General features: G+C 39.2%; 1 long non-coding RNA gene across 1 annotated transcript in view; it reads right to left on the reverse strand.

Annotated features, from left to right (window-relative positions):
• LOC121667793 overlaps nt 1-23608 on the reverse strand; it is a 211476-nt gene that overhangs the window by 104136 nt on the left and 83732 nt on the right. Inside the window, exon 3 of the long non-coding RNA XR_006017154.1 lies at nt 21823-21880. This is a non-coding gene — a long non-coding RNA (uncharacterized LOC121667793). The remainder of the gene's footprint in view (nt 1-21822; nt 21881-23608) is intronic.

Consider the following 23608-nt stretch of genomic DNA (forward strand, 5'->3'; position numbering starts at 1 on the left):
AGCTGTTTGTTTTGCAGTCTCACACTCCCAGAGCCTCCACCTGCAAGTGAAGAAAAGTTCACTTTGCATGAGAGCTGAGGGGTCTCCCCGTGATCAGCCTGGGCTTTTGCCTCACGTCACTTCTCAGTCTGTCCCCACCACGCCCTCTGTCTGTCTTGTAGCTCACTACATTGCCTCCACCTGGAAACACAAGCCCATTAATCACAAATTCCACCTGTGCTTAAGGTACTGTCCATGAGCTGTCCTTCCCACAGAAACTGGGAGCCTCACCAGCCTTCAGCAGGCTCCCCATAGCCAGGTGTCAGTTCCTCCTCTCCCTGCTTGCTTTTCCCCAGCAAGCTCAGTTCCCATCCAGGAGGCAGAGAGATGGTGAGAAAAAGGCTGCCTCCAAACCAGATTCTCTAGGTTGGCTGGCTACATATTTATCTGTTTATACCTATTTTATAGCTCTATTACTTTAAGAAGAGCATATCGTGGAGGAAATCCTGTTTCTCCTTAGAGGGATACAGGGGATTTTGATAGCACACCAAAGCTCCCTTGTGTTCCTTGAAGGGTCATGTTGCTCTTTACTTCTGTGTTTTTGCTAGAGACTATTAAGTCTGCTCGTTATTACAAAAGACATTTTTCTAGCTAGAGCCATTCAAAGCACAACATTAATTTTCTCCTCATTTTATATGAATGTATTGATTTGACCACAGCTACAACCCATGATGTGTTTTGCTACTATTACATTCAAGTACTTGAAATAATATTGCCATGTAAAGCAGAGCCATTAACTGCAGCCTAATATCTACCAGCCAGTGGTGTGTGATAGAAAACCAGGCAACTATCCCAAAGGGAATACTCAAAACATGTAAATATGCTCTAGTCATTCAAATAATTATAATTGTTTTCAATAACATTCAAATGCAACATTCAGATTATGAAGTTAATTCTCTGTACCCACTCATCCACTGGGGTTTTAGTTATTATAAAACCCAGCTATTACAAGGTTCTTTGTACAGCTGAACAGTAAATGACCCATATGTGCCAGACTGACCTTTTGTCACATTCTATTTATGAATTTAAGCCTTAAAACAGTTATATCTAAAATCCATTTAATGTTGATATAAGACTGTCCACCTTCTTGCAATCAGAGAGATATCCCATCTTTTAATCCTGTGTGTCATCAATATTGTGACTCTGCTGTTAAAAAATAAACCCCAGCTATTGCAGGTCTTGTAGAAGTAACTTGGCTGGAGCCACTCCTCATGTTTGTTGTCTGGAACTGCAATACTGTAGTACCTTTAACTCCTGCCAGCAACTCCAGCCACATATGTTTTTCACTGAGAGAAACCATTTGTAATGAAAACCTGAATATGGTTTGGGTTCACCCTCCTGCCCACAGAATTAGCTTTGCTTCTGAGCAGTTTCTGTGATTGCATCTTTCCCAGGGAGAAATCTGTGGTGCTCCCCAAGGAGCCAGAAGGCCTGACTTGCTCTCTCCTGCAAATCAGTTATGATTCTCCTGGGTCTGGTGAGGCATAGATGGATGAATAATTAATGTCCTGTCTTTTACATCCAATTATATTTACCAGAGAGTGATTTTTTACAGTTGGCAGTGGTGGTGGTGTTTGTTTGGAGTTTTTTTGAATAACCAATACATGATTTAAAATTTCTTTTCCCTTGCATTTTCACTGACTGACAATCACACAACCCACAACTGCAACTAGACTGAAAACAACGAATTGTTAATCCTGTGAAGGTCCATAACAATTCAGGGCCTCAATTTTGAATTTATTTATCAGCAGATTGTTATTAAATCAGACAAACATATGCATACATTAAACACTTCAGTGACCCCGTATAGCCTTAGGAACTAAACCATAAACCAGCACGTCCATAAGCTTTTTAACTTATTGCCAAATTGTCCACAGGATACCAGAGGGCAGAGTTCTGTTTGAGTCCTGAATAATTTTGCATTTCGAACTACCTCATTTGGTACCATAAAATTGTAGAAATACTTATTTTGATTGGTGTTACTTCATAGTATGTTACTTCATAGTATAAATTTTACTGTTAAAAATTTTTAAGACTGTTTTTAATGTTTTAGTATATTTGCACAGTTTTGTGACTTAAGATGAAGCCTATTGTTATTTATTAAGTTTCCAGAATATTTCGTGAAAACATTAACTTTAATGTTTAAAGAAGTGAAAGGAAGGTAAAAATTTTCATGATCTTTAAAATTATTCATTTTCAATTTTTCTGATTTTAATCCAGTTTTATGATTTGCAGACCATAATGATAAGCTTAGAACTCTTGGGGTTGCTATTTCTACCCCAACATCTAACTTTTATGGAAACTGGAGAGGCACAGAGACTCCTTCAGTACCAAGCCATGACCTGAAAAATGATTTTATGCTACTCAACTGATACAACAGGGTGCAGCAAAGATGTTATTTTGCACTCTCCTGCCTGGCAAACATGGGAACAGCAGCCCACTGAAGATGAGGAAACACACAACACATTGCCCCTTCAGGTACCTCCTCACATGTATGCATTTCTCATCTCCTATCTGCCCATCTGATCCTCATTATCTCTTTCAAAACCTCCGTATTTGAGCCAAAAGAGGTGGGGGAAGAAAGGACTGAAAAAACCAAAGCCATTATAAACGTGCTGACACCACTGGCCCTACGTGCCAGGACCATCCATCACATTCACTGCCTCAGTGAAATTGCTGCTGTGGGCAGAATGCAAATTCTGTCACAGCAGAAGAGGTTTGTGAGCACCTGTTTGCATAGCAGAGACACAGGGGCCATAACCAGAAGATAAATAAGACCATTCCAAGTGTAATGCTGATTGTACTGTACCAAATTTGCTAATAAAACCCCCCATGCCTGAAAGCCACAGAGCCTGAGGAAATGCGCTCCCAGGAGTTGCTGTAGTGTGAGCTGATTCATAATGAGCGTGCAGTCATGAGGTGAAAATGGCAAGGCAAAAGTTAACACAAGACCAGGTGAAGCTGTTAGAAGCACACTAAGCTCTCTGCAAAATGACAAAATAAGGGTGTCTAAATTCCACCGCAAACCTGATAGCCTGCATGCTGGAAGCAAAGAAATGAGATGAACAAGGGCTCATCTACATTACAAAGTTTTACTGCTTTAATTAATCCAAAAACATAATTAAAGCTGTGAAGTCTTTCTAGTGTGAATGCAATTTTGCTGGTTAAATGAACAAGCACTTGGAGCTCACTATGTTTCAGATATATCATTTACCCATCTGACTGTACCCTATTTTAATATGCCGAGTTTTCTTCTACAGACAATTCTGGCTACCAATCTAAATTTCACAGAGAAGTTTCATACCACAGAAGAGTGCTGAAATCACACAAGTCTTTTAGATGATCAAAAACAGAATAATTCACATTATTATTTATAATGTTCCTAGTTCTGTTGAAGTCATGTAACTTGTATGGGTCATTTCCTCTCACTCAGTATATAAATATTCAGATTTTTTTCCTGCTGAGCACTGAGGTACTAAACAAAGCAGTGAAAGCAATTTTGAGACTAAAAAGACAACTGGCATTCACATAAAAGTCACAAAGAATTTTATATTACTGGAAAATTTGGCAGAGAATCTTTCTGTTCCTTTGCATTCACTTCCCAACTGATCTGTATCAAATATCCATCCACAACAAATATACAATTATCCCTGCCTTTTCTCTCCTTGTCCTCATCCATTTATGTTTTAGCTGGGATCACTATAACAACATCTGCAGGATCTGAATGACCTCAGAATTTGGAGACCCAGATTCCCCAAAGGACTCCTGGGCCTTCAGCTGACTACGGCTGCAACTGATTTTACTCAATGTTTCACAGCAGCTTTCCCGAGTGAAAGCACTCAAAGGAGCCTCAGTGGAACAGCATCAGTCAGGACTCCCAGCTGACATCCAGGAAATAAAACAGGATGCCACTCATGTGAGAGCTCAGCATATCCAGTGGCTGGGCATTGGCTTGGACTTCGTTCAGTGCTGGTGCATTAGGACTCAGCTGCCAATGCCAATGCACCTGTTACACCACTGTGATCCTGCAGACTTGTGGTTAACAGGAAGAAACTGTCAAATAACAGGCACACTGAGTCTTCCATCTCTGATTAGGACTGGGTGACCTTCTCCCTTGCAGAACTGAATGCATAATCAGCCGAGCATTTGGTATCTCTTCCCTCCTGGGCCCCTGTGGCATATGAGGCTCTACTAGATAAGAGCACTCAGCTGTCATGTTCTGCTGTAAAAAAACCAGTCTCCTGCTCTTCAGGTACTGAGCAGTATTGATGGATGTCAATCAGTTTCCACAAGACTGCAGCATGGCTAAGGGGAGATTGTGCTTTTGCATTCATGTTCACGTGGGAAGATGAAAGCTGCCAGCACTCCGGAAAAATTCATCTGCACTTCACACAATCTGGGTTTCACATACTATGCTTAGTATCACATCAAAATTCCATTCTGATTTGCTTTCTACTGACATTAAATTAGGCAGCTTTTAAAAAGTTGTCTCTCTAAATATATCAATATATAGATAAACAGATGAACACACAGGAGCACAGATAGGCTCTTGAAAATGGAAGGACAAAGCAACTCCTCTGTGAAGTCACCCACAATTTGTAATCAATGACACCGTATGTCACATCAACTGCTTCATGCCGAGTATTCCTAAGGAAATACAAAGACTTCATCTAAGAAAACTTTATCGAGGCAGAGGACATTCAGCAGTCTAAGTAAGCTAATTTACGCAATGAAGAACAAATAATTTCTTACTTCTAACACAATTTTGAAGATTGTTTATGCTGACAATATGTACTGAACCATAATGAGATGCTTAGAGCTTTTTGTTATAGCACAGTATATTCAGAAATTGAAATTTATAAACAAAGTATATTAAGAATCAATGCATGCATAGTTGCCAACAACCATGTAGGGACAGCAAAAACTACAGATTTAAGCAGCACCTTGACCAGAAACTGCTCTCCCCTCAAAGAAAAGGGGAGAGGTACAACACAGTTCTCTTTGGAGAACATGGAAATTACAGAAATGTTTAACTCAAACCTATTTTAATTCGTCTCAGTACTTATTATTGAGTTACTAGAAGTATGCTTAGAAAAATTCAAATGTATATTCAGTTTGAAATGTAGTTTATTTTGCAGCAATCTAAATATTTCATTCTGCACTAAGAAAATCAGTTATTGCTGAAACATGGTTTCAAAAAAACTCTCTGCTATTTGACTGCTTATTCCAACTTGAGAGAGAAGTTTTTTTGTCAAACTCAGCTCTGTCTGGATTCTCTTCAGCCCAGCCTTAACAAACACACTTGGAATGATGACAAAAATGAAACATACCCTGCTATGTGACAGTTGTAACTCACGCAGAACTATCTGAGAGTGTAAATAGATGCTTTTAGGAGTTGCAGGCAGATGAATAAAAATAGATGAAAAACTTTCTCAAAATTCAGTCTCCCACCTCCGCTGTATTTTTCAGTGTTTCTAAAACCTTTTCCCAAGGTTGGAATAGGTCAAAATTATTATCTTCAATTATTTGATGTGCCTAAAATTGTGATATAGCAAAGCAATTAAGTGTGACTAAAGAGTCAAATTAGTGATACCACCAGCTTCGGTGGGGACGTGAGCCAATGCCTGGAGATGAGCATTGTGCTCCAGTCCTTACCGTGGGCCCAATTATGGTGTCTGCTCATCAGTGAGCAGGACTCTGCCTCAGCCTTCAGTAGGAGCCTCATTACACGGAATGAGGAAAGTTAATTGGCATGTGGCTCCACTTCCACAAAATGAAGGTTTTGAAAAGGTCTGTTTTGCACATTACAGCAAAGTCAAGGTCTTTCAAAGGTTTTTGTGACTGTGTAGATGAAAGGATAGACAGAAGGAAAATCCAGCCTGAGACACGAGTGCTCAGGGTTTGAGGTTACGCTGTCTCTGACTCAGATGGGTTTCCTCAAACAGAGGCTCTCCGCATCATCCTCCAATTTTCTTCAATTTGGCACAGATCTATCTGGTTTTCACCAGAAATCCCATCCTTGAGCAGAGAGGCCTCTTTGATTCTAAACTTTCAGAACATATCTATGTTCCCACAAGAAACTAAAAAACCTCCTCATCAACATTTTAAAGTGAGGAAGGTTCCAAGAAACGCTTCAGAAGTGGACAGCGAAGCAGTAAATTAACACAGGATGGTATGAACTCACTAAAATGATATGTGGCACTGCCATAAATCAGCACAAGCTGATTTAAGGAACATAATCATTAGGATGAACCCTGGACTAAGTATAGCATCTGTGTTTTACACACAACTGGTGCCACAAATGACAGAACACCAAACAATAACATCACTATCTTCTGTGGGGAATAAACAACAAAGTAACATGAGTTTCAAAAGCTCAGAAACTTTGCCCAAGACCATTCAGAGTGTTTCATTAAATATACAGTCATGAAATGGCACTTGCTTGTGTTTAAAAAAAAATTGCAATATTAGTACACTAACATTACCAAGCTCAGGAAAAAAACCAGTGAAGAAAAGTGTCAACTTTCAAAAATTTTTCCTTGGCTTCCCTGTAAATTTTTATTTAAAAAGCCCTGCTAGCCTGTATTCTTTAGTTTCTCTGTGGCTGCTAAGACAAATAACTCTCTCTTTATAAACTTAAATAAGTAATTGAATTAGATACCAAAATTTCTTCCGTAAGCCCCAAAATTGGGCCCATTTCCATCCTAAGTATTACTGCCAGAACTGAGAAAGGTTATCAGTGTACTTGAAGGATGCAGGGCCATTGGAAGTAGATTTTTCTCATGTAACTAATCTTTCTCTGTAGTCAAAACCCAGAGATAGACACTGCCATCCCACAGCATTTTCATCTGTCTCAGAAATCAGTTCACTCTCTGGTGTCAGCTTTTCCCCAGATTCTGACTGCAGGAGTGAATGCATTAATGTATTAGGTTTAGAAATTGAAATATTGTAAAATGTAATCATAAAATATGGTAGAAAATAAGTCTGGAAATCCCATCAAGTCACACAGTCTAGCCTTTTTCCAAGAGAAGTTTGAACTCTCTATTCCTTGACACAGGCTTAACAAAGAACTATTTAGAAAATTCTGTGATTTGAAATTCTACTTTCTTCCTAAACCATGTGGTCTCATACTTCCCTTTAACTGACAAGCTGAGACAGCTAAAGCAGCTAATACGCTTTAATTGACTTAGGGTTGGCAATTCTCCAAAATAATGAGGAAAAGCTCAGAAAAAAACATTCCTTTGCCCTCTTCCTTGAATATAAATCTAAGAGACAAAATTCAATGAAGATTTATTACGTGTACACAAGGAAGTTGGTGCCCTCTTATTTTAAAAGCACTGGTGAAATTTAATTCCTCAAAACAGCTTTGAAAATCCCCATCTAAAAGAATGAGAGTTGCCTGTTCATTAAAGGAACCGTTCATTATAACAATATTGATTTTGTATTAACTTAATCCCCACACTTACATTCAATTGGAACTTGTTAAACACCCTTTGGTGTGAACGACAAACATCAATGAGGTTTTCAAGCGAGAGGCCCAGGCAAAGCTGCTGGGATAGACCAGATATCCACCACCATGCAGAGCATTCCAGACTAAAAGGTAAATGCACGAAATACTTTATCACAGAAGCTCAATGAAACCACAAGTTCTAAGAAGCTTAAGACGTTGCCTGAGGAGAGCTTAACCAAGAAAGCAAGGTGGAACTGCACAGTGGAGGATTAGTCACTTATGCAATGTATTATAAAAATTGCTATTTAATATCAAGCTGGCCCCAACCTTTAAACATTCCATCTACAACATTTCCTACAGCAATGTGAGTTTCAGCTCCTGGTCCTTCATGGTTTGTTTTGATCTAATCTTGTATCTTGGCTCACCGACATCACAGCATTATATCGTTCAAACTATTTCTTTTATGTAGCACATATTGTCCCTTCCACAATGTTTTTCTGTAAAGTCATGAAATTGTGCATTGCATTGGTTTTAGGAGTAATATGCATTAAGCATAAAGATAAAATAACTGGAATGTCAGTCATTATTTAGCTGCTTTTCCCCTTTGTGCAAGTCTGAAACCCAATACACAAATTGGCAATGCAATAGCAAAAAAAAAAGTGAAATAGTTTTAATAAATTATTCTGAAAGATATTAGATAGAGGTCAATTCCCAATTCTTTTGAACTCCATCACAGAACTCTCATTTAATTTTCTGGGAATAGAATTTGGCCCCAATCGCTTATAAAATGGGATTAAACTTCTGGCCTTCTTCCCAGAACCTGAAATGAAAGTACACCAATGAAAATCTGCAGAGTCATAAAACAGAGCTTCCTAAAGAAGGGAAAGCCTTACATGTAGCTTTATGAAACAGATTTTTTAGTTCCTTAGATTGCCATCTTCAACACCTTAATCTTATCCTGTTATTCATAAATTGATTAAAATGCCTGAAGTCAGAATCAATTTCTTGAACTTGACTTGAATCAGTGGGTTTTCGACATTTAAATGTTTTTCAGCATGCATTTAAAATTGAAGAGTATGAGCAGCTATCATTTCTGTAAGACCATAGTAAAGGTCAAACATTTATTAGATTGCAAGTGACATGAATACATACTGAATTCTTATTAGAGAAGGTCCATCACGGTATCATTTTCTTGGAGAGTAATAGGTCAGCTGTCAAATCTATCACCATGTCTGCCTCTGTTTTCCTACTGTCAAGCCAGGACCAAAGAGAACAGAAGGAATTCAAGGAAATACACATCTCAAAAGCACCGATTTGACAGTTTTAATTAAAGACACAAATCCAAGCATATGGAAATCCATTACCTGGAAATCCTAGAGTTGATTCTTCATTCTACACTGACTTAAAGAAATCTAATTTGAATATAGGACTGCACAAGCCATTTGCATTCTTACGTAACTACCAACTCAAGAAATTACTTAACCCAAAACATGTGGAAGGCTAGATTTCTGCTGGGGCTGGCTTCCTACGCTAGAGAATTAAAGAATCACCCTCATGGCATGACATGCTGTCCTTAATTGGAAGACGTTACTGAAAGGCATTACGCTTTCTACTCCAGGGCTGAGACAGCTGAGCATGGAAGTGTCAGTGACAGGCAGAGCTCTGGCTCCAATTCACCTTCACACTCCCAGAGAAAGAGTTGCAGGATGGTCCAGGTATCTCAGCCCACACCCTGCTCACAGTCGAGTACTTCTCTAGACCTGACATTTACCATTTGCATGATAAATATTCAGTAAATGCTGAGGTGAGGATCAGGTGTGCTGACTCCTTCTAGGAGACATGGATGCACTAAACCCTCTCTGACAGGTGGGTACCTCAATGCATCACAGTATTTGGTTAATAGATTAGTATATACTTCTAAAAAAAGTATTTAAAATGTGAGAAATGCATTAAAATGAAAAACGTAGTGAAAAGAAAGACATATTTTGCCTAATGTAGTCACGCTTCTGGTTTTAAATGTCACTGAGAGCTACCCAACTTACTTGTGTTTTATGTATTTGTGCATGTTGGTTTAAGAAGATCATAAAATTGCACAAGTGGAAAATATATCATTTTAACTGCAGAGGGCAAGTCAAGCAAGGGAAGAAAAAGAATAAGGAGGAAGTTACTCCTGCGTTGCTTGTCATTAGGAGGCAACTGCACATTTTTATTAAACCAGGCCAAGACGCAGAAAAGCTTACAAAAGTTAACAATCCATTATTAAAAGAAAAAGGCTGGGGGGAGGGAGGGAGGGAGGGAGGGAGGGAGGGAGGGTAGGAGAGAGAAGAGAGAGAAAGGAGGCACAAAAACATCTAAGAATCAATAAAGAATGAAAATACAGGGCAACCAGGGAAAATCAGGAATAATTTCTATAAACTTCTCTAATTTTACACCCAGGATAATTTAGTGATAGTCTGTGCCACAGGCATGATAGTTAAAAAATACGAAAGCAATGAAAACAGTCAACATTCACAGAAAAATAAACTCATGTTGTTTAAAGAGGCCTCTCTCTTCTATTATACTGTTTGATAAATGGGTATTTCTGGTAATCACTGCCCCAAAATCAACTGTGCTCTAATGTCTTCAGTGGAGCAACACTGATTTCTACCAAGAGAGACAGAGGGAGCCTTCCTATCTGTAACAGAACTGAACAAAGCTCCTTCCTCTGAATTCACACATCCAAACCCAAATCCAGGTCCTGGGTTTTGCAGCTCAGATTCCACCATGAATACACACGTTTTTAGTAGCAAGTATTCCAAATTCTTTGATATAATTTCACAAATTATGCAATGATGATTCACTGGGAATATACACTGTGTCACATTGCTTCGCAGCACCCAGACTCCAAAGTGTTGATAGTGATAAACCTTATAAAGAACTTCCAAAAGCTGCGCTAAAATGAGATGTTAAGTGCATTTTGGTTGAGAGGGGAGGAAGAGATACAGTTTTGCCACTTGATAAAAAAAGTCTCCCCAAATAGGACAGTGCTTAACTGAGACTAGAGAAACCATTTTAAGAGATCATAGTCACAATTCACAGAACACAAGCTGAATACATGAAGTTTTAAATTATAGGAATGAAGAAAAGTTTTCATGAGATGAATGAAAGTTCTAAAGATGCAGATAAATTTATTTTCTGTATTTTTTTTTTTAAGTATGAACATGTAGGAAAGTTTTTGACCTGAATAATTTCTCATACTGGTCTAAAATATATTTGTCAGGGATTCAGCTTCCACAGGTAGAGTAAAACTGATAAAACACTAATAATATGACACAATTAAGGAGGGAGAATAGACAATCCTAGCAGCATACATGTAATTGCAGCAGTATCTCCTTCCCCTGAAGGACTCTGCTAGTACCCACAAAGAAGATGAGAACACGAGTAATTATTTTTTTAGCTGTTAGATGTAGCATGTTTGGCATCCTCCAGCTTTTACCCAATCATGTAAGGCCACTAAAAACTTCTGCATGTAGTGCACATTAATATTATGTATTTAGGAAAAGCTTTTCCTAGTTTTAGCTGCTTCCTAAAAGATTGTAGAAGACTGTATCATGTATTTAAAAATCCATTATTAACTTCATATTAGCATTTTGAGTCTCTAAGGAAGCAGATGTTGTTGCAGGTTCCCCACAAAGAGTCTACTTTCAGTAATGAGGAGTGGAACTCTGACATCTGTCAACTGAGTAAATTCCACTGTTTTGCAAATATTGATCAAACAATCATGGCTAATAATACAAGTCTAAGTGAATTAGACAAATGTTCCCACATGGCCATTAATTTAATACCCAGCCTAAATTAGCTTCTTTTGTAAAGCAAAACCCTTTTAAGGAAGATAAATTGTTCAGTGACATCAATGTCCATTTCAATTATGGCTTTATTCTGGTGGAGCCTGTTCTGCACAATACACCTGCTGTTCACCTGGTTGTGCTGTAAGAAAATACAGTGGCAACCACATGACACTAACCTTGAACATTTATTTCCCATTTCTCTAGCATATGGGATAGCTGATGTAAATGACACACAAGAAGTAATTACTTTTCTTTGTAGCAGCCCACACCGTCAGCTGAGTTGAAATCACCATTATTAGGAAATACATTGATTTAATTCACCTTAGCACAACTGTGTTTCCGAACTGCACTGAAGATAAGAGCTGCCACCTGAACATGAACTAGGCGAAGATGGGGAGCCAGAATGCACCAAAAGGATACTTGCAAATGGGCAGAAAACACTTCTTAAAACCCAAATAATTATCTCTCCAAAGAAATTCATGCATCACTCTCCACCCTGCTTCACTGGAGACAAAACTGCCTGAGGTTCAGCTCTACTGGCCTCAATAGGGCAAGAAGGGAAGGTTGGGAGGGGTGAAATTGGTCCCACTTAGAGAAGCAGGCAACACTTCTCAACTCTGCTCTCTCTTCAGGTCTGAAGTACTGCTCAGTGAAGTACGGGAGCAGTTCCCCTCTGGCTTCTGTGGACTTTCGAAAGCCTGATGTGGAATATGTAATGCCTTTTTATTTCTGTATTTTAGTCTTTATTGGCAGCAGTTCATTAGTTTTGAGAGACTAGAAAGGCTCCTTAAAATGAATCTCAACCAAAGTGTCATTTAATTGCAAGCAGTTTATTTCAAAATGTTTCAGCTAAAATAAACTGGGGTTTTTTTGTAAACATCATTACATTTCAAACTCAATTTTGTGACAAAATGACTATTTACTTTCTCTCCTCTTTTAGGTAAGAGTATTTTCCTTGATACATTCTAGTAGCTTTTAGTGGATGGAAAGAAACACCTGAATAGGTAGTTATTCAAAATTATAAGTACTTTTTCCCCCCCAAGAAAGACAGCTGCTGTTTAAATGATCTTGTCTCACATGGGGAAAGAAAAAGCTTTACCATACTTCCGTACAAATATGGGCTGCCCACAGGACACAAACAGAGCACAGCATGAGCCTCAAAGCCCTGCTGTGACATTATGCAAAAGCAAACAGTAAAAAAGGAAGAGGTTATAGAGGCAAATTGGTGTTGCATTTAGAGGTTAATAAAGACCTTTTTCGAAGAGAGGGTCAGCTTTATGGGATATTCAGGTGGCTAACTCAATAGAAATCCCTAAATGACTTTAAAATCTCCTACATGGTGTTCATTCAATTTCAAGAACTGTGATGTTATCAGAACAATGAAACAAGTCATATTTATAGTTTCTTTTTCTCCAACTGCTTTGTGTCTTTCTCTGTACTTGACCCCATTTTGAAATGACACAGTCCAAGGATACATTTGAATTAGTGAGAAGAGAGAATCCCAGAACATCCTGAGTTGGAAGGGATCCACAAGGATCATCATATTCCACCTCCCGGAGCACCCCAACAATCAAACCGTGTGCCTGAGAGCATTGTCCAAACACTCCACATCCCTTCCCCTCCCAGACCACGGACGACGCTAAATTATTATCATTTCTAACACTACAACCCAGCTACCCCCTTGGAGTGACCGAGACTTATCCTTCTAGCAATACATTTCCTGTTAACTGTCATCTCTCAGCTGAGGGCACGTCACCTGTCACCTCAGTCTGGGGCTGCTCTGCTTGCAGCTCCTTCTTGTGTCAGTCCTGAGCAAGCCACATAACACACAACACCTCTGCTTCTGCCTTCTATTTATTACAGACACCTGAATCCAACTTGCAGTGCTGTTGCAAGAAAAATTTACCAGAAGTTCTAAAGCATGATTGTGAATTATTGATGGCCACCCTGGGGCTGGCCAGAAAATGGAGCATCTCCTCCATGACTCATTCCAAAGTTTACTTTCATTCTGACTCCAAATGAAAGCCAATGAATCATAATGAATGGTACAAATTCGTGTAAACATTTCCTTATAGTAAGCATGTTCCTATGAATCATTTAAATGAAAGTATTTTCAGGAAAAGATGGATCATTTTGTAAACAGTTGTTATCTGGGAAACAGGTGATGACGGGAAGGCTGATTTACGATCACACACATTCAGATCATGCAGAACTGGATGAAACAGTTGCTTCTCCAGAGTGCCAATCTCAGGAAAAATTATTCAAATGAAAATTATGCCCCATATGGCTTTTAAAAGGTTTACTTTTCATTTCTCGTAGGCATCACTGCAGAAACCCCTCTCCCTCACTGCCCGCCCATACTCATCACCCCAAACACAGACCCCCTGATTAATCACTATTGCTTCCTGACCAATAGAAGATTTAAGACATACAGCACTGGTGAGGTTTTCTTCACCAGTGCTGATTTAAGACATACAGCACTGGTGAGGAATTTATTTTCAGGCAATAATTTTTTTTCTTTTGAACTTTTTAAACCTTCAATGCACTAAAGCACTTTAGATGTATGAACTTCTTTATATCTCTAAAATTGAGATGACTGTGCTAATCACCAATTTAATATTTAATCTGAATGAAGGATTATTTAATAGTTGGTGTAAGGAATGGTGTATAGACAAATGTTCTCTTTTGGATAGCTTCTTTGGGCTCCATTACTGTTTTTCTTTTCTCTGAACTGGGTCACTCCCTGACTCATTAATTGTCTTCTGAGATTTGACCCATTTTTCTGAGTAGTCCTCTAAGACCTCTCAAAAAAGGGATGAAAGCAGTCCAAATTGCTGGTATGGGTTTCTTAAGGTTGCCTGAATAATCTGAGCAGTTATCTGAATAATCAGGAAGAAGTGAATCAAGTCTCACAGTATGAAAGCCCACAGGGGAAGACGGTCAAAGCTTAGTCTTGGAGGGAAGTTCAAAAGACATTGAGCTGCCTTTTGGATGGAGGTGGTCAGCTTCCTGCAGTTCTGTCCAGGCCCGGCATGGGAAAGGGGGCACAAACACCCACATTTATGCATTTCACCATGTGTAGATAGAGGTAAGAACTCCAAAGTCTTTTTTGATGTAAAGTTGCCATAACACTTTCATTCCTCAGAGTACAAAGAATCCAAGAGAAATAGCAGCCTGGCAAAACAAACACACAAATACTCTTAATTCTGAAAACTGACTGCTGCAGTTAATATACTTAGTTTCTGTTTAATATCACCAGTGAACAGTAGGCTGAAAAGAAAATTCAAAAGGGGTAATTTTCTTTGATTAAGTGAATTGTCAAAAGTAAATCAGGATAACTGAAGAAATTGAAAAGGCCAAATAATATCACTAGTTTGTTAACATGGGAAATACTTTGCAGTGTCCTCTCCTGGGGCATGTTGCACTCATTATGGATTAGCTGCTTATTGGATAAATTATATGTCTAAGTTTATCCAAATTTTCTTTCATCCATAAATTCATCATTACAACAAATTATATATATTACAGGAAGTATTTTGTGGGATTTTTTTACCACTAACTCAATTGAACACCAAGATAGCCATTTCTTAGTGCTTTTACCTAGCTGACATGGGTAAACATCACTTTCAAAATTCCACAGTGATATTTGCAAGAAAATATATCTGCTCTTTCAGAAATGAGACCTCATGTCCTGAGACAGCTAGACAGATATAGATGCAAACAAGGAATCTGAGTCACTGAGAAATAGAAAAAAACAATTCAATACCAGGAAAAGGTCTCTATTTGTGGGACAAGAAAATGCTGGTTTGAGATATGTAAAATGATACAGTCATACATTCTCAGGGCTTTACGTTTAAAACATTAAGCCTAGAAGATTCAAGATCCAATTCAGTGTCTCTTCCTTTATTTTTCCTTTTCTAAGAAAGCTACATTTCCTGCCACAATTTCAGTTTACTGGCATTTGTCTCACTGTCGTAAAACAAAATTTTCCACATGCTCTTTCTCCTTTTTTTATGAGCAAACATTTCATTGTTTCAGTACCAGGTTCAAGTCTAGTGCAAATTCAAAAACATCAGCTGGATGACTCAACAGCAGCCAAATGAAGTAAGAATCTTCTATCAGACACTCCTTTCCCCAGAGACAATGTGATAAGTAAAAGCTTTTTCTGACTGCAGACATTTTATCACCTGATTGAATTTGGAAAAATACAGATGGTTGTACACATTGAATGCCTCACAAGTATGTGTGTTAAAACCAAACTGGAAATGCTTGTTCACTGTAATTACTTACATATGTAAATATATCAGTCTTGTCTCTCAGTCCTCAAAGGCCCGTTCTAGAAATTGAAACAATTTTAGTTACCACTTCTTTGTTTCCTACAGGCTACTGCTAAGCTGGCTGGAATCAAGAGTTTAAACTGTACAACTGTTGGGAGCTGGCTCAGCAACAGACATAATTTCAGCAGTGTTTTTGTGTTAACTAGTATTTAGAATTAAACACATCACTACTAACACCACACTATGATTGGTCCCCAGAATGATGCTTAGGGCTGTATTTATTTTATAATAGGACAAAAAAATAAAGTAAAAGTGTCTCCTGACAAGTTAGTGTAGCCGAGTAGTCCAGATTTGTGGGATATTTGTTCAACATGAATAACAAAAAGCACATAGCAATGAGTTTTGTAGGACCCTGGGATTAGGAATGGGGAATATCCAGAGATATTCTAGAACTGTGTCTATGTCTAGAACTGACCAGACCAATTGTCCAGCTCTGCAGTGGAACAAGGGTAGCAACAATCATGAAATCACAGCTGTACTGTTTCTGTGGTAAAATGTATTTCGTTGCCTTAGTGAAACAATTACATTTGGCAGCTGATGCACTTGCCTCTAAGAAATATTAGAAATGCCACCACAATCATTAAGAAAAGTTCATGATCAAATGACATATCAGTTTATAGCAACATCTGTTTTGGGGAGGAATTGGGGGAGTGATGGAAGGGAAAAATAAGAGAGCTACCTCACACATATGCAATAAATTTCTGCTTGCGAAAGCAATTTGTAGAGTCGCTGGGAAAGCCAGACCAGCACTGAGAGTCACTGCATGAAATACCACTCCAAGGTGACACCACATGATTTTCCCGTTCAGTTTTCAGAAGAACTCTGTGTTCTACAGCCTAATTCCCCCAAAACAAGTTCCTGAAAATGTGACTTTGGGGTGGGCGGGGTGGTCTGCTCCATGTCAGTCCCATTTGGAAGCTGTTCTGAAAAATCCGTTGCCTTCCTTCTCTCTTCAAACTGGGGGGAGAAGGCTTTGCCCAGCTCCCTTTTCTGGGGAGAAGCCCCAGAGAGTAGCTCCGAGAGGGAACATCACTGCCTCAAACAGAGGCACAAACGGTGCAGGCACGGGACCAGCTGCCAGGGCAATGCTGTTGTGGTCTGCTACCCTGTTCTGAAGAGGAGCCAGGCAAAAACAGCTTCCTGAGATCCAAACCCCAGGCACAACTGATTGGGAACCTCTGCAAGCTAATTCTATATATGAACAGCTAATTTTTATATATGAACAAAGCAACTTGAAAATTTAATGTGATGTACATCACAGTGGGGCACAGATACCTAATGAAAGTAGCAGGAATAAAAAAGATTTGTAGCAATGTGAGTATCTCACTGGTTCAGAAAGTACATTAATCACCACTGTGGTAAAGTGAGAGTAAGGAGACATTCATGTGAGCTTGCACAAACAAAGCATTTTCCACCTGAAACGAAGAGAAGTGCATATGTTGGAGCACTTTCCCAAGCAATACAAGAAGAGTACACCTCAGGCTCTCCTTTATGCACCTTGTGTCATGGTAAAAAAAAAAAAAAAAAACCAATGCTAATTGCATATGTTTTCAAAAATACTCTAAATTACTCTATTAAAATAAAGATATGCCTCAGGAAACAGCTCCTGTCATGCATATTAATAGAGTAACAGAACTCCATTGCGTTTACTATTTCCTATTTCTATGTGTTTCCTAGTGAAATCTCTGCAATGGCTGTGTGTACAAGCTGATCATGGGCACTTGTCCTGCCAGACTCTCAGAAAATAAAAAGAAAAGAAAAGAAAAGGAAGAGGACGAAAATATCATTAAGGTTCATTACTAATGAAAATCAGACCTGTGACACCAACCCTTGCCAGCACTCCTGAAGGCAAAACAAATGAGGCAGCTTCTAATGCATGATCTGGTGACAGAGTAAAGAAAACCCAGATGAGAAGAGGTCCTAGCCAAGATCTCCATTCTAAGATTTTACAAAAGAGGACGTTAGAGAGCAGCATCCAGGATAGCATCACCAGCACTGAGGAGCAGCTTCTCTGAGGAAAGGTAAAATCAACAGTATTAATAATAATTGCAGGTTTTGAACTTTAATAGAGGTAAGAATTCTTCAGCTTCATCTGGGATTTGAGTCAGAAGCTCAAATTAAGAGAGCAGCGACCTCACAAATGAAACAAACCCAAACTTCAGAATACCTGTGTGTCCTGGAGAGTTATAGCCATCTGTGAGATATATTAAATTAGCTGTATCAGGTACTTGATGCTCATAAGAAATACCTTCTCTGAAATGAATCAAAATGCAAGAAGTCATTGTCCCTTTTGCCCTTGACAGTGACCAGTGATAACAGACATGACACAGGAATCCCCAAAGGTGTGGAAAAACAGCAGGAACTGTTAATCTTGCAATGTCTACTGTAACACTGTACAAGTGCACACTGTGTAAGCAACCAGTACCCCTAACCTCACCTGGTTTTAGCAAGAGCTCACAGCTACTTCCTTATCCGTACAATGAAAATGAATTTCTTTTGACCCCAGCAACCAGTCACTGAAACTCACTCTCCCCCTGAGCACTGCCTTATTGAGAAGACACGAGGAAAACCAACAGCCGTGTATGAGAGTTAAAATCTAAATATATAGATATAATGTAAATTCTTTACCTAACGATCTTTACAACTCTAGGACTCACTTAAAATGAAATTTAGGACACAAGAGCCCTCATATAAGCCTCTCCTCCCTCTCATTTGTAATGGAAACAGGTATTGCCTTCAACTGCGTGAGCATGTGAGCAAAAATTATGGAATTGTAAACTGCTAGGAATAATAAAAGTCATTCTTACAAACTGATTTTTACTGACATCCAACGAAGAAATAACAAATATATCTTAGAGATTGTTCAGCCACCAATGCAAGTTTGTGCACAGAACAGGCTGCAGTTCGCAGCTATAAAATGGTGCTCTTTTAACCATACTGGGGAGACTAATTAAATTCAGTAGAAGAGAAACAGTCAGTGTAAAAGTTATGTTCATAAATGGCATAAATCTGAACTTTTCAGGACAAAGGCTTGATATGTCTTTATGTCTTCCTTGCCCCTCCTTCTCCAACAGAAAGAACATTTTCTTCTGTAAATTTCTTTAATCCACTGAGAGTGAAAATTAACATCTCTAGACCGTCATTAACAGTAGCATTTTGAAACACTAAAAAAAATTCCATTTGTTTCAGTCTGCGCTTTAAAGTCCCCCAAAATAGGAATTGTTCCCAAAGGTGCAATCACAAGTATTTCATCAGAACACAGTTAGCAGTCACAAAGATTCACAGCCAACAGAGTAGATACCAACCTCAAGAATGCTTACACCTGTGAATTTGCATCAGTGCTTACTTGGCTAAAGGGAAGAAACACTCAAATTCCTCCAAGAATAGTTTTTTAAAAAATCCTGCATCGTGTTTGCTGTAAATTAAATTCTAAATAAGTCATCAAAGAATGGCAAGAAGGCAACATCAGCTAGGTAGGTGGCTACGAGTCAAGAGTGTCTGACATAAGCTCCATCTTCGGAAGCCTTGTCTGGAACTAAATTGTGCAAGACACTTGTTTAATTTTAGAAAAGCTGTTCAATGTCACTAAGACAGACAGTGGCTGTGATGGTGTTCTGTGCTTGGCTTTTTTCCCAAGAGATTTTTCCAGGATCGAAGTGCCTGTGAGCAGTGGTGGCCAGAAATAAACATTACACAGAAACCCGAATTAGAGAAGCCAAGGAAGATGAAAGAGTTGGGCTGGAGGCTGGTGCTGTGTGGGGTTCCCTGCAGGAGGGCCAGGCTGTGGCAGCGGGTGGACACCATCCCCTCCAGCTCACCTTGGAGAAGAGCACGAGCTGGAAACAAATCTTCTGGTTTTCAGTGAAGAGCTGTGTCAATTAAAATAAACTTCATAATGAGAGAAATTCAGATAGAATGTGTCATCCCATTTTCCTTGAAATATAAAGATTAAAAAGGAGAAATAATTAGACAAAATAAGCTAGTCTGCAAATGAAGGGAACAACTGGTAACTAAATATCTGCCTATAAAAAGGCATACTAAAGCATACTGGAAAGTAAATAGATGTTTGGGCAATATGAAAGCTGCGTGGTTAAAAAGGAGCAAAGTACTTTAACTTGTATCAAAAAAATGCTAATAAGCAAAATGACATTGAGAAATTAGAGCAGTGGAAAGAGAGCACATCACAGGCAATTTAAAATGTAAATTCCCTGCAAGAAATGCAAGAAAACCCTGCAGATACTCCAAAGGCAATCAGAGAGCAAAACCAAACTTACAAAAGCCATAGACAAGAACCTCAAATGTTCAGCACATACATATAAATCCTCATATCTATGAATACTGCTGCATGGCATTCTAATATTTCATAATGCCTGATCTGAAAACAGACATGTAGTGCGTGGCACAATGGGTGCGAATTTTATGTCCTACAGCCAAAAGATCTGGAGTGCAGCTGTACAGAACACTTACTCCAGTGTCTCCCAGTCACCCACAAATGAGCTGGTGTCTGAAGAGAGGTAAGACTACCAGGAACTGAGATTCCTAGGAATTACACAATTTATGCTAGGATCCATCCAGCTACTCTTTCTTAGTGAACCAACACACCTAACCATGTTCCTCACTTTGCTGCAACCCTGCTGAGGAGGGGAGCACTGCTCTTCCTGTTGGACAGAGCACGATATCCATGCTGCAGTCACAGCAAAGACTGTTGAACACACACCTGAGCTGATCCGGGAGCTGGTGGCAGTAAATCTGTAGCAGGATGTGAATTGCACATATTAAATATCCAAGTATTTCCCAGATAAATTTGGACCATCCAAACGAATTCAGTTCCAATATGTTGCACTGAAAGGTTCTGTAAATGCTAAGTGAACACTTGCACAGAAGCTCATAAGCTCCAGTCAGAACATGGCTCGTGTGCAGGATCCAGGCATCTTACCCTGCAATCCAGGAAAATTTCCTGAACTTCAACCACCGCATTTCAGTCCAACCTCATTTCTTTAAGTATCTCTACTCCAAACTGCAGAAGCCTAGGTAGACTATCTGGACCTCACTGCACTCTTGCTGTATACATCATTTAAATGACATTGAGAACTCTGAGTCCTTGATCTTCTGTTTTCTAAAGGACATAAAGAAGTGAAAGGAAATTTTCTAGCACAGTTCTGCCATGCAGTGAGGAGGTCACTGAGCCTCTATATTTTCAGTTGTGAAGCAATTACAGTTTATAATTCTCTGTTGAAGTGCAAAATTACACAGACAAAAGCAAACACAAAGAATGCTAATTTGTGGGTGTGCATCAGAAATGAATCATTCCACAGTCATCGCCCCCTCTACATCTTTGTCCTGGGTTGCAGTGTATTCTATTACCATCCCCATCAGCCGTTGAAATCAGGTGGGGCAGTGTTTCCTTGCCTCCTCCCCCCAGACTATCTTGCTGTTAATTGCCCATCATTGTCCTGCCGCCTGACTCAGAGATAACTCCCTCCGGACTATCTTCTGTTAATGAGCCTAATCAACACTTTGCCTCATGACTCATCACCCCATTGTGAGATGCTCCACCCAGAGGGAGGAACCAAGCATCCCATCGTGGATATAAGCTGAGGCTGAACACCAGAGACACCGGCTTCCCACTGGATTTCCAGAGGACAGGAGCTACACAGCCACCATTGGACTTCCTGAGGAAGAGCAGACTGTTTTACTACAGGATCACTGCTTCAGAGGACTGCAGCCACCATTCTACCAGACTGCTACCACCACCCTGCCTAACAGGGTGTCAGGTTGTACCTTGACTCTGTCAGTTTGACAGTGTTTTTCTTTTACCTTTTTGTTTTTTCCCTTTTCTTTAATTTCCATTAAATTGTTATTCTGACTTAGTGCCTCTCACTGGTTTGTTTTCAAACTAGCACAATCTTATATTAAATTACTAAAATAACACTGACAATATTCATTAATCTAATTGTTCAACTTACATGCTTACTGTATTTAACCCTGGGAATGATGCAGAATAAATGCCATGCCTGCAAAGTTTCCATTTTCCTGGTATAAACTACCACAGCATGAGACTGTCATACAACTACAGATCTTTTTTTCCTTCTAGACTTCAGCTGAACTTCATATCCCCACAGGGGAGAAGAGTGGTAAAAAATACTGGAGTAGGGAGTCTTGTACTCACCAGGTACAGCTGAACCAGTGTGGAGGAAATGTTGCTGTGGGCAGGCAAATGATTATTCCTGCAAAAAACAAAAGGTAGAAAATATTTTCTTTCCTCTGTTTCCTGTTCCCTTATCTATTTCAACACAGCTATGAACAGCTCCAAATTTAAGATGTCATATTTGACTTCTAAAATACAGTGTGTTGTTCTATACAGCTGGCTTCAGCTAAAGGACTGGGAGACACTGGGCTGTCCAGTGGGGTGGCACTTTACAGAAGCATCTGCATGCTATTCATTTTATCCTTGCGTTATTTTAACTTCTTTGTGGAAGAAAACATCCCTTTGCTTTGAACTCCTGTGTTGCCAGGTGAAAAATCTCTTAGCCTGTAGCTGCAATTTGCAGTAGCAGTTACACAAGCCAATGGCATATTTGTCACCCAATATTCAGCAGAAATTCTAACATGGAAAAACAAAAACAGTGCTTTTTAAGGACCGGAAACACTGACAGATCTCTTTGGTTGATTGGCTTTGGCCACTGCTCTCAGTCTCCAGCTATTATGAACATCCCCTTCTACCTTTTCTTCTCTGTCCTTCTGCTTTCCCATCTCTGCAGCTGTTTAATTCTCAACATTTACACTGGTAGAGGAAATTAATTTTTTAATTATTTATGTTTTGGCAGTTGGATGAGCGAAATTCAGTGCTGCTTGGGAGTAAAACTTTGATTCTCTGGGCAGTTCTTCATTTGTTTATTATAGATACTAATTATGAACAGGAATACCTGCTGAGTCACTACAGGGACCAATCTCATGGGGTATAGAAAAGAGGTTAAATAGTTTTATCTCATCCACCAGCATTGAAAAGTAAATCAGGCTCCCCTCTACACAAGGTTTGCAGAGTCAGCAGGGCTCCTTTTGCTCTGGAGGGGAGCCAGAGGCTCTGGATTTGAAAGAGGCAGGGTAGGATTATGTGTGCAATCTTTACAAGAAAAAAAAATACCAAACAAGGAAAGAAAACCAGGGTGACTTGGTCCGAGTGCAAGGTAGCTCCTTCTAGAGGTAAGTGTAGGAGCACAGGATGCAGCCACCTGAGGGCTGTGCAGGATTTAACAGTGTGAGTGGCAGAGATTCGTGAATATTTCTCTCCTTCCATCCTTCCTGCAGGGATGGAACCCTGACCCTGAGAGCTGTGGCCCTGTCTGCCCTGTTCTCTCTTTTTCCACTTGGTAACTGTGAGAAGCAAGACTTAGAATACATTATTCACATCTCAGACCACACAGTAACTGCATAAATGACATTTATCACTATTATCTAAACTGATGGCTGGGAAACCAAGAGGTATGTATGTAAAACTGAATACATCCATCCATCCATGCATACATATACTTATATAAAATGTCTGTGGGTGGGTAAATTGGCTATATAAGCATTTGAAGCAAAAATTCCATTTCTGATTTCCTTAAATCTCATCCACACTTTCTTTACCTTTATATCCATAATGTCTTTCTGAAGAAACCCTTAAAGAAGGCAATTTATTCTTCAATAAGGCTTAAAAACCCCTAAAAGTGAGGCAATTAACAAAATTATATCAAAATTGGATGACAAAGAACTTGAGTAACTGTTAAAAAGTGAACTAGAACTAGGTTAATACAAGAAAAAACTAATTGTCACTTAGATACTGGACTAGAATTAAGAAGATTTAATGAAATTCTCAAGACCTCCACAGATATAAAGAATGACCTATGGACAATCACTGTGTCTGAAGTCCCCTTTATGAAATAAGGATGACAATGATACTGACTCTTACTTTG

Source organism: Corvus kubaryi, unplaced genomic scaffold (genome assembly GCF_017639235.1).
Source record: "Corvus kubaryi isolate FWS band 111438036 unplaced genomic scaffold, C.kubaryi_AGA036_p1.0 37382, whole genome shotgun sequence".
Taxonomy (NCBI): domain Eukaryota; kingdom Metazoa; phylum Chordata; class Aves; order Passeriformes; family Corvidae; genus Corvus; species Corvus kubaryi.